The sequence below is a fragment of the Bombina bombina genome, chromosome 1 (genome assembly GCF_027579735.1).
Source record: "Bombina bombina isolate aBomBom1 chromosome 1, aBomBom1.pri, whole genome shotgun sequence".
In the NCBI taxonomy this organism is placed as follows: Eukaryota; Metazoa; Chordata; class Amphibia; order Anura; family Bombinatoridae; genus Bombina; species Bombina bombina.
This window is the reverse complement of record NC_069499.1, coordinates 1,057,873,853-1,057,890,453: the sequence shown is the minus strand read 5'-3', so window position 1 is coordinate 1,057,890,453 and position 16,601 is coordinate 1,057,873,853.

Here is a 16,601-nt window from a genome sequence, read left to right as displayed (position 1 = left end):
TCTAGTTCCTCTCTGCAAAGTAAATGTGGGGGAAAGGCCACCATTAATCACAAGGGAGGCCATGGGGGCTCGATATAATCTCTGAAGGAAAGTAGAAAAGTTGCCCATGATACCAAAGTTTTCTAACGAAGTGTGCAAGTGATCCCACTCTATCCTATCGAATGCCTTTTCCGCATCCAGCGCTAAAAGGCATGGATCCTGGAGTGTGGCGGGGGCCTGAGAATGTGCGTTATACCAGTAGTGTTATGTTATCGCCAAAGTTTTCCTAATATAAACTACTGATGATCTACCCTTGACAAAACCGGTTTGGTCAACATGGACAACAGAAGGCAGAACCCCCGCTAGACGGTCAGCCAGAATTTTCGTCAATAATTTATAATCTCCATTGAGTAGTGAGATTGGTCGATATGAGGATGTTTGTGTGGGATCTCTATCGGGTTTGGGTATAAGACAGATGGTCGCCTCAGAGAAGCGCTCATCCATCCATGTAGACCCTTCCAGATATGCTGAATATAAAGAAGCCAGGGTGGGAGCGATATCCTCACCCAACAGCTTAAGATATTCTGAGGGCAGCCCATCAGGGCCTGGAGCTTTCCCCAATTTGCTATTCTTTATAGCCCTAAGTACCTCATGTACGCGTATAGGAACATTGAGAAGTGATCCCTGCTCCTCCGAGATAGTGGGGAGCCTCACTGATTCCCAAAACTCCTGCTTTGCTTTTAGATCAATGGTCTGGCTAGAGTATAACTTTTTCATGTAATTGGCAAGAGTCCATGAGCTAGTGACATATGGGATATACAATCCTACCAGGAGGGGCAAAGTTTCCCAAACCTCAAAATGCCTATAAATACACCCCTCACCACACCCACAATTCAGTTTTACAAACTTTGCCTCCTATGGAGGTTGTGAAGTAAGTTTGTGCTAAGATTTCTACGTTGATATGCGCTTCTCAGCATTGTTGAAGCCCGATTCCTCTCAGAGTACAGCAAATGTCAGAGGGATGTGAAGGGAGTATCACCTATTGAATGCAATGATTTCCCTAACGGGGGTCTATTTCATAGGTTCTCTGTTATCGGTCGTAGAGATTCATCTCCTAACTCCCTTTTCAGATCGACGATATACTCTCATTTACCATTACCTCTACTGATATCTGTTTCAGTACTGGTTTGGCTATCTGCTATATGTGGATGGGTGTCTTTTCGGTAAGTATGTTTTTTATTACTTAAGACACCCCAGCTATGGTTTGGCACTTTATGCATTTATAAAGTTCTTAATATATGTTTTGTACTTATATTTGCCATGAGTCAGGTTCATGTATTTCCTTGTGCAGACTGTCAGTTTCATATTTGGGGAAAATAAACATTTTAAGAAATATTTTTTCTTACCTGGGGTTTAGTCTTATTTTCAGATTGATTATATTCTTCTTGCAAATTGCGGGCAGTACTAGGCCTGCGGGTGCGCCAAATGCTAGACTTTATTGCGTCATTCTTGGCGCGATACTTTTGTTGGCGCGAAAGTACGTCCGTTGGCGCAAGTTCGTCATTTCCTGCGTTGTAGTTGACGCCGAGTTCCTACACAGGGTTGCGTCGTTAGTGACGCAAGTGTGTCATTTCCGGATGTTGTTGGCGCCAAAAAAATTTCAGTCACGTTGTGCTTCATACTTGCCGCCAAATTTTTTCATTATTTTATTACCCCATTGCTATTCGCCTCTTGCCTTTTTCTATGTCAGAGGGCTATGCTATTTGCATTTTTTTCCCATTCCTGAAACTGTCCTATCAGGAAATTGATAATTTTGCTTTATATGTTGTTTTTTCTTTTACATTTTGCAAGATGTCACAATCTGATCCTGTATCAGAAGTATCTGTTGGAACTTTGCTGCCTGACATCGGTTCTACCAAAGCTAAGTGCATTTTTTGTAAGATTGTGGAAATTTTATCTCCGAATGTCATTTGTAATAGTTGTCATGATAAAATTTTACATGCAGACAATACATCCATCAGTAATAGTACATTGCCGGTTGCAGTTCCTTCAACTTCTAATGTACATAATATACCTATGAATTTTAAAGAGTTTGTTACTGATTCTATTCAGAAGGCTTTGTCTGCATTCCCGCCGTCTAATAAACTTAAAAGGTCTTTTAAAACTTCTCATAAAGTTGATGAAATTTCAAATGACCGACAACATACTGAATTATCCTCTTCTAATGAGGATCTATCTGATTCAGAAGATCCTTCCTCTGATATTGACACTGACAAATCTACTTATTTATTTAAAATGGAGTATATTCGTTCTTTGTTAAAAGAAGTGTTAATTACTTTGGATATTGAGGAAGCCAGTCCTCTTGACGTTAAGACTAGTAAACGTTTAAATGCTGTTTTTAAACCTCCTGTGGTTACTCCAGAGGTTTTTCCTATTCCTGATGCTATTTCTGATATGATTTCTAAGGAATGGAATAAGCCAGGTACTCCTTTTATTCCTTCTTCAAGGTTTAAAAAAAATTGTATCCTTTATTACCAGCAATTTCTATAGAGTTTTGGGAAAAGATCCCCAAGGTTAATGGGGCTATTTCTACTCTTGCCAAATGTACCACTATTCCTATGGAAGATAGTACTTCTTTTAAAGATCCTTTAGATAGGAAACTTGAATCTTATCTATGGAAAGCCTATCTATATTCAGGTCATCTTCTCAGGCCTGCAATTACTTTGGCTGATGTTGCGGCTGCATCAACTTTTTGGTTGGAGAATTTAGCGCAACAAGAGTTGGATCCTGACATGTCTAGCATTGTTCGCTTACTACAACATGCTAATCATTTTATTTGTGATGCCATTTTTGATGATATCAAAATTGATGTTAGATCCATGTCTTTAGCTATTTTAGCTAGAAGAGCTTTGTGGCTTAAATCTTGGAATGATGATGTGACATCTAAGTCTAGATTAGTATCTTTCTTTCCAAGGTAATAATTTATTTAGTTCTCAGTTGGATTCTATTATTTCATCTGTTACTGGGGGAAAGGGAATTTTTCTGCCTCAGGATAAAAAACCTAAGGGTAAATCTAAGGCTTCTAACAGTTTTTGTTCCTTTCGTCAAAATAAGGAGCAAAAATCTAATCCTTCCCCCAAGGAATCTGTTTCCAATTGGAAGCCTTCCTCAAATTGGAATAAATCCAAGCCTTTTAAAAAACCAAAGTCAGCCCCTAAGTCCGCATGAAGGTGCGACCCTCATTCCAGCTCAGCTGGTAGGGGGCAGGTTAAGGTTTTTCAAGGATATTTGGATAAATTCTGTCCAAAATCAATGGATTCAGAGCATTGTCTCTCAAGGGTATCGAATAGGATTCAGAGTAAGACCTCCTGTGAGAAGATTTTTTCTCTCACGCATCCCAGCAAATCCAGTAAAAGCTCAGGCTTTCCTGAAGTGTGTTTCAGACCTGGAGTCTAAAGGGGTAATCATGCCAGTTCCTTTTCAGGAACAAGGTCTGGGTTTTTTTTCAAATCTATTCATTGTCCCAAAGAAGGAAAATTAATTCAGACCAGTTCTGGATCTGAAAATTTTTAATCGTTATGTAAGAGTACCAACTTTCAAGATGGTGACTATAAGGACTATTCTGCATTTTGTTCAGCAAGGTCATTATATGTCTACAATAGACTTGCAGGATGCATACCTTCATATTCCGATTCATCCAGAATATTATCAGTTCCTGAGATTCTCTTTTCTAGACAAGCATTACCAATTTGTTGCTCTTCCTTTTGGCCTAGCAACAGCTCCAAGAATCTTTTCAAAGGTTCTAGGTGCCTTACTCTCTGTAATCAGAGAGCAGGGTATTGCAGTGTTTCCTTATTTGGACGATATCTTGGTACTAGCTCAGTCTTTACGTTCTGCAGAATCTCACACGAATCAACTAGTGTTGTTTCTTCAAAAACATGGTTGGAGGATCAATTTACCAAAAAGTTTCTTGATTCCTCAGACAAGGATCACCTTTTTAGGTTTCCAGATAGATTTAGTGTCCATGGCTCTGTCTCTAACAGACAAGAGACATTTAAAATTGGTTGCTGCTTGTCGGCACCTTCAGTCTCTTTCATTCCCTTCAGTGGCTATGTGCATGGAAGTTTTAGGCCTCATGACTGCAGCATCGGACGCGATTCCTTTTGCTCGTTTTCACATGAGACCTCTTCAGCTTTGTATGCTGAATTAATGGTGCAGGGATTATACAAAGATATCACAATTAATATCCTTAAATCCCAATGTTCGACACTCTCTGACGTGGTGGTTAAAACACCAGCGTTTAGTTCAAGGGGCTTCCTTTGTTCGGCCAACCTGGACTGTGATCACTACAGATGCAAGTCTTTCAGGTTGGGGAGCTGTTTGGGGATCTCTGACAGCGCAAGGGGTTTGGAAATCTCAAGAGGCGAGATTACCAATCAATATTTTAGAACTCCGTGCAATTCTCAGAGCTCTTCAGTTTTGGCCTCTGTTGAAGAGAGAACCATTCATTTGCTTTCAGACAGACAATATCACAACTGTGGCATATGTCAATCATCAGGGTGTGACTCACAGTCCACAAACTATGAAAGAAGTATCATTGATACTTGTTTGGGTGGAATCCAGCTCCTGTCTAATCTCTCCGGTGCATATCCCAGGTGTAGACAATTGGGAGGCGGATTATCTCAGCCATCAGACTTTACATCCATGGGAGTGGTCTCTCCATCCAGATGTGTTTTCTCAGATTGTTTAGATGTGGGGTCTTCCAGAGATGGATCTCATGGCCTCTCATCTAAACAAGAAACTTCCCAGATACCTGTCCAGGTCCAGGGATGTTCAGGCGGAATCAGTGGATGCGTTGACACTTCCTTGGTGTTATCATCCTGCTTACATTTTTCCGCCTCTAGTTCTTCTTCCAAGAGTGATTTCCAAGATCATCATGGAACAATAGTTTGTGTTGCTGGTGGCTCCAGCATGGCCCCACAGGTTTTGGTATGCGGATCTTGTTTGGATGTCCAGTTGCCAAACTTGGCCACTTCCGTTAAGGACAGACCTTCTGTCTCAAGGTCCATTTTTCCATCAGGATCTCAAATCATTAAATTTGAAGGTATGGGAATTGAACGCTTAGTGCTAAGTCATAGAGGTTTCTCTGACTCAGTGATTAATACTATGTTACAAGCTCGTAAATCTGTCTCTAGAAAGATTTATTATCGAGTTTGGAAGACTTACATTTCATGGTGTTCTCATAAATTCTCTTGGCATTCTTTTAGAATTCCTAGAATTTTACAGTTTCTTCAGGATGGTTTAAATAAGGGTTTGTCTGCAAGTTCTTTGAAGGGACAAATCTCTGCTCCTTCTGTTTTATTTCACAGAAAGATTGCTAAACTTCCTGATATTCACTGTTTTGTACAGGCGTTAGTTTGTATTAAGCCTGTTATTAAATCAATTTCTCCTTGGAGTCTTAATTTGGTTTTAAAGGCGTTACAGGCTCCTCCATTTGAGCCTATGCATTATTTGGACATTAAACTTCTTTCTTGGAAAGTGTTGTTCCTTTTGGTTATCTCTTCTGCTAGAAGAGTCTCTGAGCTATCTGCTCTTTCTTGTGAATCTCCGTTTCTGATTTTTCATCAGGATAAGGCGGTTTTGCGTACTTCTTTTCAATTTTTACCTAAGGTTGTGAATTCTAACAACATTAGTAGAGAAATTGTTGTTCCTTCCTTGTGTCCTAATCCTAAGAATTCTTTGGAAAGATCTTTACATTCTTTGGATGTGGTAAGAGCTTTGAAATATTATGTTGAAGCTACTAAAGATTTCAGGAAGACTTCTAGTCTATTTGTTTTATTTTCTGGTCCTAGGAAAGGTCAGAAGGCTTCTGCTATTTCCTTGGCTTCTTGGTTGAGGCTTTTGATTCATCAAGCTTATTTGGAGTCGGGTAAGACCCCGCCTCAGAGAATTACAGCTCATTCTACTAGATCAGTCTCCACTTCGTGGGCTTTTAAGAATGAAGCTTCAGTTGATCAAATTTGCAGAGCGGCAACTTGGTGTTCTTTACATACATTTACTAAATTCTACCGTTTTGATGTATTTGCTTCTTCAGAAGCAGTTTTTGGTAGAAAAGTTCTTCAGGCAGCTGTTTCAGTTTGATTCTTCTGCTGAAGTTTTTCTTGTCATTAAAAGAATAAACTTATATTTTGGGTTGTGGATTATTTTTTCAGCGAATTATGGCTGTAGTTTTTTTTTTATCCCTCCCTCTCTAGTGACTCTTGCGTGGAGTTCCACATCTTGGGTATTGATATCCCATACGTCACTAGCTCATGGACTCTTGCCAATTACATGAAAGAAAACATAATTTATATAAGAATTTACCTGATAAATTCATTTCTTTCATATTGGCAAGAGTCCTTGAGGCCCACCCTTTTTTTGGTGGTTATGATTTTTTGTATAAAGCACAATTATTTCCAAATTCCTTTGTTGATGCTTTCTACTCCTTTCTTTATCACCCCACTGCTTGGCTATTCGTTAAACTGAATTTTGGGTGTGGTGAGGGGTGTATTTAAAGGCATTTTGAGGTTTTGGAAACTTTGCCCCTCATGGTAGGATTGTATATCCCATACGTCACTAGCGTCTGAGGTTAGTTTAGAATGGGAGTTAATGACCGCTATATGGGATTTAGGCCTATATGAATTAACTAGTTTCGCCAATAATTTGCCTGATTTATTGCCATGTTGATAATATCGTCCTTGTCTGTGTATGTTGAATTTGAGATCCTGTTGGGCCAGAAAGGTGTCCCTAGTCTGTTTAAGCTCGTAATATTTTTTCCTGGATAGGGGACTGGGATCAGAGAGGTAGTTGTTGTACGCATCAGTAAGACGTAAAAGAAAATCATTATCTATCATTTTGATGTGTCGGTTGTAGTGAGCTGTAAAAGATGTTATGTGGCCTCTCGTCACTGCCTTAGAGGCATGCCATATCAACTCAGGGGTGGTTTTGTGAATGTCATTATCTAATGCATGTTGCAACCAGGAGGTTTTTAAATTCTGGCGCAAATTTACATTACAGTCATAAGGTGATCGGGGCATGGTCCGAGATTGTGATTTGACCTATAGCTGTGGAGTTAGCCTGAGGTGTTAGTTCAGGGGAGGTTAAGAAATAATCAATTCTCGACATAGTGTGGTGCGTTTTTGACAAACAAGTGAAATCCCTCCCATCCGGGTTTCTCGCCCTCCAAACATCAATCAAGTTTAGCGATTCCTTAAACGTATTAATTAAGGCCACCTCTCTTTTATGTGTAGTGAAATGCTTTTTTGAAGATCTTATTATAGCAGGGTCCTTAAACCTATCCAGGGGAAGAGCCTGAGCCAAATTGAAGTCTCCCCCAACAATTACTGGGGCATTATAGACCGACAGCTTTGCCCGTAGATTTGCCCAGAAGTTAGAGCTAAACTCAATCGGGCCATAGACTTTACAAATTGTGTATGTGAGTGTATTAACATGCAAAAGGGCAATGATGTATCTGCCTTTCTTTCATTTAATTAGCAAGAGTCCATGCGCTAGTGACGTATGGGATATACATTCCTACCAGGAGGGGCAAAGTTTCCCAAACCTTAAAATGCCTATAAATACACCCCTCACCACACCCACAATTCAGTTTTACAAACTTTGCCTCCCATGGAGGTGGTGAAGTAAGTTTGTGCTAGATTCTACGTTGATATGCGCTTCGCAGCAGGCTGAAGCCCGGTTTTCCTCTCAGAGTGCAGTGAATGTCAGAGGGATGTGAAGAGAGTATTGCCTATTTGAATACAATGGTCTTCCTCTAGGGGATCTATTTCATAGGTTCTCTGTTATCGGTCGTAGAGATTTCTTCTCCTACCTCCCTTTTCAGATCGACGATATACTCTTATATACCATTACCTCTACTGATTCTCGTTTCAGTACTGGTTTGGCTATCTACTATATGTAGATGAGTGTCCTGGGGTAAGTAAGTCTTATTTTATGTGACACTCTAAGCTATGGTTGGGCACTTTATATGTAAAGTTCTAAATATATGTCTTTAAACTTATATTTGCCATGATTCAGGATAATCAGTTTTCCTTCATTCAGACTGTCAGTTTCATTATTTGGGATAATGCATATGAATAAATATTTTTTTCTTACCTTGAAAATTTTCAATTGACTATTTTTCCCTGCGGGCTGTTAGGCTTCCGGGGGCAGAAAATGCTTCATTTTATTGCGTCATTCTTGGCACCAAATTTTGTCATTTCCGGCGTCGTAGTTGACGCCGGAAGTTGTTTGTAGTTACGTAATTTTTTTGACGCATGTGTATTCAGACGTTTTTTTGCTCCAAAAAATGTGGGCGTTGGTTTCAACGTCCGAGGATGTGGCGTCATACTTGGCGCCAAAAAATATGGGCGTTGTACTTAGCGTCAATAATGTGGGCGTCATACCTGTTCCACTTTTTTCTCACATTATTTAAGTCTCACTTTTTTGTTGCTTCTGGTTGCTAGAGGCTTGTTTATTTTGCATTTTTTCCCATTCCTGAAACTGTCATTTAAGGATTTTGATAATTTTGCTTTATATGTTGTTTTTTTCTATTACATATTGCAAGATATTCAAAACACTGTTCCTGTTTCAAGAGATGCTGAGGGATTCCTGATGACTGATATCAGTCCTACCAAAGCTAAGTTAATTTATTTTAATGTTATGAATGTTTATCTTTAGCTATGGTTTGTAATAAGTTATCATGATAAACTTTTACATGCAGAATCCATTAGTATTTATGCTTTATATATTGCTATTCTTTTTATATCTTATGTACAAGATATACTTAGAAATTTATAAGAATATTTTTCTGATTCTATTTAAAGGCTTTGTCTGACATCCCGCTTTCTAATAAAATTTCTAGGTCTTTTTCAAACTTCTTTTAGTTGATGAAGTTTCAATTGACCAACAACATAATGAATTATCCTTCTCTGATGGTGCTTTTTCTTTCATGTAATTAGCAAGAGTCCATGAGCTAGTGACGTATGGGATATACATTCCTACCAGGAGGGGCAAAGTTTCCCAAACCTCAAAATGCCTATAAATACACCCCTCACCACACCCACAATTCAGTTTTTACAAACTTTGCCTCCGATGGAGGTGGTGAAGTAAGTTTGTGCTAGATTCTACGTTGATATGCGCTCCGCAGCAAGTTGGAGCCCGGTTTTCCTCTCAGCGTGCAGTGAATGTCAGAGGGATGTGAAGAGAGTATTGCCTATTGAATGCAGTGATCTCCTTCTACGGGGTCTATTTCATAAGGTTCTCTGTTATCGGTCGTAGAGATTCATCTCTTACCTCCCTTTTCAGATCGACGATATACTCTTATATTTACCATTACCTCTACTGATTCTCGTTTCAGTACTGGTTTGGCTTTCTACAAACATGTAGATGAGTGTCCTGGGGTAAGTAAGTCTTATTTTCTGTGACACTCTAAGCTATGGTTGGGCACTTTATTTATAAAGTTCTAAATATATGTATTCAAACATTTATTTGCCTTGACTCAGAATGTTCAACTTTCCTTATTTTCAGACAGTCAGTTTCATATTTGGGATAATGCATTTTAATTTAACATTTTTCTTACCTTAAAATTTGACTTTTTCCCTGTGGGCTGTTAGGCTCGCGGGGGCTGAAAATGCTTCATTTTATTGCGTCATTCTTGGCGCAGACTTTTTTGGCGCAAAAATTCTATTTCCGTTTCCGGCGTCATACGTGTCGCCGGAAGTTGTGTCATTTTTTTGACGTTATTTTGCGCCAAAAATGTCGGCGTTCCGGATGTGGCGTCATTTTTGGCGCCAAAAAGCATTTAGGCGCCAAATAATGTGGGCGTCTTATTTGGCGCGAAAAAATATGGGCGTCACTTTTGTCTCCACATTATTTAAGTCTCATTTTTTATTGCTTCTGGTTGCTAGAAGCTTGTTCTTTGGCATTTTTTCCCATTCCTGAAACTGTCATTTAAGGAATTTGATCAATTTTGCTTTATATATATGTTGTTTTTTCTCTTACATATTGCAAGATGTCTCACGTTGCATCTGAGTCAGAAGATACTACAGGAAAATCGCTGTCAAGTGCTGAATCTACCAAAGCTAAGTGTATCTGCTGTAAACTTTTGGTAGCTATTCCTTCAGCTGTTGTTTGTATTGATTGTCATGACAAACTTGTTAAAGCAGATAATATTTCCTTTAGTAAAGTACCATTGCCTGTTGCAGTTCCTTCAACATCTAAGGTACAGAATGTTCCTGATAATATAAGAGATTTTGTTTCTGAATCCATAAAGAAGGCTATGTCTGTTATTTCTCCTTCTAGTAAACGTAAAAAATCTTTTAAAACTTCTCTCCCTACAGATGAATTTTTAAATGAACATCATCATTCTGATTCTGATGATTCCTCTGGTTCAGAGGATTCTGTCTCAGAGGTTGATGCTGATAAATCTTCATATTTATTTAAAATGGAATTTATTCGTTCTTTACTTAAAGAAGTACTAATTGCTTTAGAAATAGAGGATTCTGGTCCTCTTGATACTAATTCTAAACATTTAGATAAGGTATTTAAAGCTCCTGTGGTTATTCCAGAAGTTTTTCCTGTTCCTAATGCTATTTCTGCAGTAATTTCCAAAGAATGGGATAATTTGGGTAATTCATTTACTCCTTCTAAACGTTTTAAGCAATTATATCCTGTGCCGTCTGACAGATTAGAATTTTGGGACAAGATCCCTAAAGTTGATGGGGCTATTTCTACCCTTGCTAAACGTACTACTATTCCTACGTCGGATGGTACTTCGTTTAAGGATCCTCTAGATAGGAAAATTGAGTCCTTTCTAAGAAAAGCTTATCTGTGTTCAGGTAATCTTCTTAGACCTGCTATATCTTTGGCTGATGTTGCTGCAGCTTCAACTTTTTGGTTGGAAACTTTAGTGCAACAAGTAACACATTGTGATTCTCATGATATTATTATTCTTCTTCAGCATGCTAATAATTTTATCTGTGATGCCATTTTTGATATTATCAGAGTTGATGTCAGGTTTATGTCTCTAGCTATTTTAGCTAGAAGAGCTTTATGGCTTAAAACTTGGAATGCTGATATGGCTTCTAAATCAACTTTACTTTCCATTTCTTTCCAGGGTAACAAATTATTTGGTTCTCAGTTGGATTCCATTATTTCAACTGTTACTGGTGGGAAAGGAACTTTTTTACCACAGGATAAAAAATCTAAAGGTAAAAACAGGGCTAATAATCGTTTTCGTTCCTTTCGTTTCAACAAAGAACAAAAGCCTGATCCTTCATCCTCAGGAGCAGTTTCAGTTTGGAAACCATCTCCAGTCTGGAATAAATCCAAGCCAGCTAGAAAGGCAAAGCCTGCTTCTAAGTCCACATGAAGGTGCGGCCCTCATTCCAGCTCAGCTGGTAGGGGGCAGGTTACGTTTTTTCAAGGAAATTTGGATCAATTCTGTTCACAATCTTTGGATTCAGAGCATTGTTTCAGAAGGGTACAGAATTGGTTTCAAGTTGAGACCTCCTGCAAAGAGATTTTTTCTTTCCCATGTCCCAGTAAATCCAGTAAAAGCTCAAGCATTTCTGAAATGTGTTTCAGATCTAGAGTTGACTGGAGTAATTATGCCAGTTCCAGTTCCGGAACAGGGGATGGGGTTTTATTCAAATCTCTTCATTGTACCAAAGAAGGAGAATTCTTTCAGACCAGTTCTGGATCTAAAAATATTGAATCGTTATGTAAGGATACCAACGTTCAAGATGGTAACTGTAAGGACTATCTTACCTTTTGTTCAGCAAGGGAATTATATGTCCACAATAGATTTACAGGATGCATATCTGCATATTCCGATTCATCCAGATCATTATCAGTTCCTGAGATTCTCGTTTCTGGACAAGCATTACCAGTTTGTGGCTCGGCTCTGCCGTTTGGCCTAGCTACAGCTCCAAGAATTTTTACAAAGGTTCTCGGTGCCCTGCTGTCTGTAATCAGAGAACAGGGTATTGTGGTATTTCCTTATTTGGACGATATCTTGGTACTTGCTCAGTCTTTACATTTAGCAGAATCTCATACGAATCGACTTGTGTTGTTTCTTCAAGATCATGGTTGGAGGATCAATTTACCAAAAAGTTCTTTGATTCCTCAGACAAGGGTAACCTTTCTGGGTTTCCAGATGGATTCAGTCTCCATGACTCTGTCTTTAACAGACAAGAGACGTCTAAAGTTGATTACAGCTTGTCGAAACCTTCAGTCACAATCATTCCCTTCGGTAGCCTTATGCATGGAAATTCTAGGTCTTATGACTGCTGCATCGGACGCGATCCCCTTTGCTCGTTTTCACATGCGACCTCTTCAGCTCTGTATGCTGAAGCAATGGTGCAAGGATTACACGAAGATATCTCAATTAATATCTTTAAAACCGATTGTTCGACACTCTCTAACATGGTGGACAGATCACCATCGTTTAATTCAGGGGGCTTCTTTTGTGCTTCCGACCTGGACTGTAATTTCAACAGATGCAAGTCTCACAGGTTGGGGAGCTGTGTGGGGATCTCTGACGGCACAAGGAGTTTGGGAATCTCAGGAGGTGAGATTACCGATCAATATTTTAGAACTCCGTGCAATTTTCAGAGCTCTTCAGTTTTGGCCTCTTCTGAAGAGAGAATCGTTCATTTGTTTTCAGACAGACAATGTCACAACTGTGGCATACATCAATCATCAAGGAGGGACTCACAGTCCTCTGGCTATGAAAGAAGTATCTCGAATTTTGGTTTGGGCGGAATCCAGCTGCTGTCTAATCTCTGCGGTTCATATCCCAGGTGTAGACAATTGGGAAGCGGAATGGTCTCTTCACCCAGAGGTATTTCTTCAGATTGTTCAAATGTGGGAACTTCCAGAAATAGATCTGATGGCGTCCCATCTAAACAAGAAACTTCCCAGGTATCTGTCCAGATCCCGGGATCCTCAGGCGGAGGCAGTGGATGCATTATCAATTCCTTGGAAGTATCATCCTGCCTATATCTTTCCGCCTCTAGTTCTTCTTCCAAGAGTAATCTCCAAGATTCTGAAGGAATGCTTGTTTGTTCTGCTGGTAGCTCCGGCATGGCCTCACAGGTTTTGGTATGCGGATCTTGTCCGGATGGCCTCTTGCCAACCGTGGACTCTTCCGTTAAGACCAGACCTTCTGTCACAAGGTCCTTTTTTCCATCAGGATCTGAAATCCTTAAATTTAAAGGTATGGAGATTGAACGCTTGATTCTTGGTCAAAGAGGTTTCTCTGACTCTGTGATTAATACTATGTTACAGGCTCGTAAATCTGTATCTCGAGAGATATATTATAGAGTCTGGAAGACTTATATTTCTTGGTGTCTTTCTCATCATTTTTCCTGGCATTCTTTTAGAATACCAAGAATTTTACAGTTCCTTCAGGATGGTTTAGATAAGGGTTTGTCCGCAAGTTCTTTGAAAGGACAAATCTCTGCTCTTTCTGTTCTTTTTCACAGAAAGATTGCTATTCTTCCTGATATTCATTGTTTTGTACAAGCTTTGGTTCGTATAAAACCTGTCATTAAGTCAATTTCTCCTCCTTGGAGTTTGAATTTGGTTCTGGGAGCTCTTCAAGCTCCTCCGTTTGAACCTATGCATTCATTGGACATTAAATTACTTTCTTGGAAAGTTTTGTTCCTTTTGGCCATCTCTTCTGCCAGAAGAGTTTCTGAATTATCTGCTCTTTCTTGTGAGTCTCCTTTTCTGATTTTTCATCAGGATAAGGCAGTGTTGCGAACTTCTTTTGAATTTTTACCTAAAGTTGTGAATTCCAACAACATTAGTAGAGAAATTGTGGTTCCTTCATTATGTCCTAATCCTAAGAATTCTAAGGAGAAATCGTTGCATTCTTTGGATGTTGTTAGAGCTTTGAAATATTATGTTGAAGCTACGAAATCTTTTCGTAAGACTTCTAGTCTATTTGTTATCTTTTCCGGTTCTAGAAAAGGCCAGAAAGCTTCTGCCATTTCTTTGGCATCTTGGTTGAAATCTTTAATTCATCTTGCCTATGTTGAGTCGGGTAAAACTCCGCCTCAGAGAATTACAGCTCATTCTACTAGGTCAGTTTCTACTTCCTGGGCGTTTAGGAATGAAGCTTCGGTTGACCAGATCTGCAAAGCAGCAACTTGGTCCTCTTTGCATACTTTTACTAAATTCTACCATTTTGATGTATTTTCTTCTTCTGAAGCAGTTTTTGGTAGAAAAGTACTTCAGGCAGCGGTTTCAGTTTGAATCTTCTGCTTATGTTTTTCGTTAAACTTTATTTTGGGTGTGGATTATTTTCAGCAGGAATTGGCTGTCTTTATTTTATCCCTCCCTCTCTAGTGACTCTTGTGTGGAAAGATCCACATCTTGGGTAGTCATTATCCCATACGTCACTAGCTCATGGACTCTTGCTAATTACATGAAAGAAAACATAATTTATGTAAGAACTTACCTGATAAATTCATTTCTTTCATATTAGCAAGAGTCCATGAGGCCCGCCCTTTTTTTGTGGTGGTTATGATTTTGTATAAAGCACAATTATTCCAATTCCTTATTTTATATGCTTTCGCACTTTTTTATCACCCCACTTCTTGGCTATTCGTTAAACTGAATTGTGGGTGTGGTGAGGGGTGTATTTATAGGCATTTTGAGGTTTGGGAAACTTTGCCCCTCCTGGTAGGAATGTATATCCCATACGTCACTAGCTCATGGACTCTTGCTAATATGAAAGAAATGAATTTATCAGGTAAGTTCTTACATAAATTATGTTTTTTCTCATTCAGAATTTTTCTTCATCAGATATTGACACTAACAAATCTACTTTTTTATTCTTTAATAGAGTACATTTGTTCCTTGTTCAAAAGTTGTTGATTATTTTGGATATTGAAATATCTAGTTCTTTTGATTTTAAAGACTAGCTAACATTTAAATTCTGCTTGTTTATCTTCTGTGGTTTCTTCAGAAGTTTTTTTCCAGTTACTGATAGTTTTCAGTTTTGAGGAAAGATTCCCCAAGTTAATGGGGCTATCTCTACTCCTGCTAAATATACTAGTATTCTTTTAGCAAATAGTATTTATTTTTTTCCTTCAGATGGTCGTATCTTATTTAAGGAAAATTATTTTCAGGTTCTTTTCTTAGACCTGTAATTTATTTGGCTGATGTTGCAATTGCTGCTTTTTTCTGGTTGGATACTTTAAGATCAAGTATCGGATTATGATTTGTTTTAGCATTGTTAAAAGGACAAAATCTTCTACTTTTTTGAAGTTCAGACTAAGTGCTATTGCATTGTCTTGTTATCTTGCATTTGTTGATTATGCAAGTCCAGTGTGTTGTCTGATCCTTTAACTTGATTAACTTGCTAATAATTTCATTTGTGTTGTCATTTTATTAAAATATTTCGCAAATGAGGTTTAATCTATGTCTTTAGCTATTTTAGCTAGAAGAACTTTGTGTTTTCAATCTTGAAATGCTAATTTGATTTCTAATATCCATATTTCTTTTTTTTCTCCAAGATATTCAATTATTTGGTTCATAATTGGATTCAATTATTTAACTGTTATTCTGGGCTTCAAGATTGAGTTCTAAGACTAAAACTTTAAGCTTATATTAGTTTTCTGTTCTTACTAAAGAACGGAATCCTGAATTCTTCCCCAAGTAACATGTTTATAATTGGAAGTTTTTTGTTCTTCATTCAATTAAGCCTTTTAAAAGTTTAAAGTCAGCTCCCTAAATTTGCATGTAGGTGCAATTCTTATTCCAGCTTGGCTGGTAAGGGGCAGGTTAAGACTTTTTTGAAATTTGTTTGGTTCTATTCGGTCCAAACTTCTTAAACTTTGGGTACAGAATAAGTTTCAGAGTAAAACCGTCTGTGAGAAGTCTTTTTTCTCTATCATATTCCAGCTATTCCAGTAAGACTATCACTTTCCTGAAGTGTGTCTCAGACCTGGAGTTTTCTGGGGTATTTTTTCCAGTTTCATTTTAGGAGCTGGGTTTTGGGGTTTTATTCAAGACTATTCATTGTTCCAAAGATAGAAAATCTTTATGAATTGTCATATAAGTGTACCATCTTTTAAAATGGTGTTTATATGGTCTATTCTGCCTTTTTGGTCAATAATGGCATTATTTGTTTACAATAGATACAATAGATGCATATCTTCATTTTCTGTTTTCATTCAGATTATTTTTATTTTCTGAGATTCTCTTTTTTTGACAAGCATTACCAATTTGTTGCTTTTCCTTCTGGTCTAGAGACAGCTCTAAGGGCTCCATGTACTAAGCCGTCAATTCATCCGTCATTGTAGACGCGGATAAACTCGCCGTTACTCGCCGCGGGCGAAATGGTGTCCGCTGTCGCTATGTACTAATATTCCCCCAATAAATAGACAAGTCTAGCCCGCCGCGAGCAGTTGCGGATTGTTGATAAATTTGACGCCTCGCTCGCCGCGACTAAGCTGATGGTACTTAACTTTTAGTTGAATTGTCTGGCCAATTATTAACACGTGACATGCAAGGTGTCACGAACATCATAGTAGTCGCGGGAATAGAATTTTGCTCCTATAAAAGTTCAACTT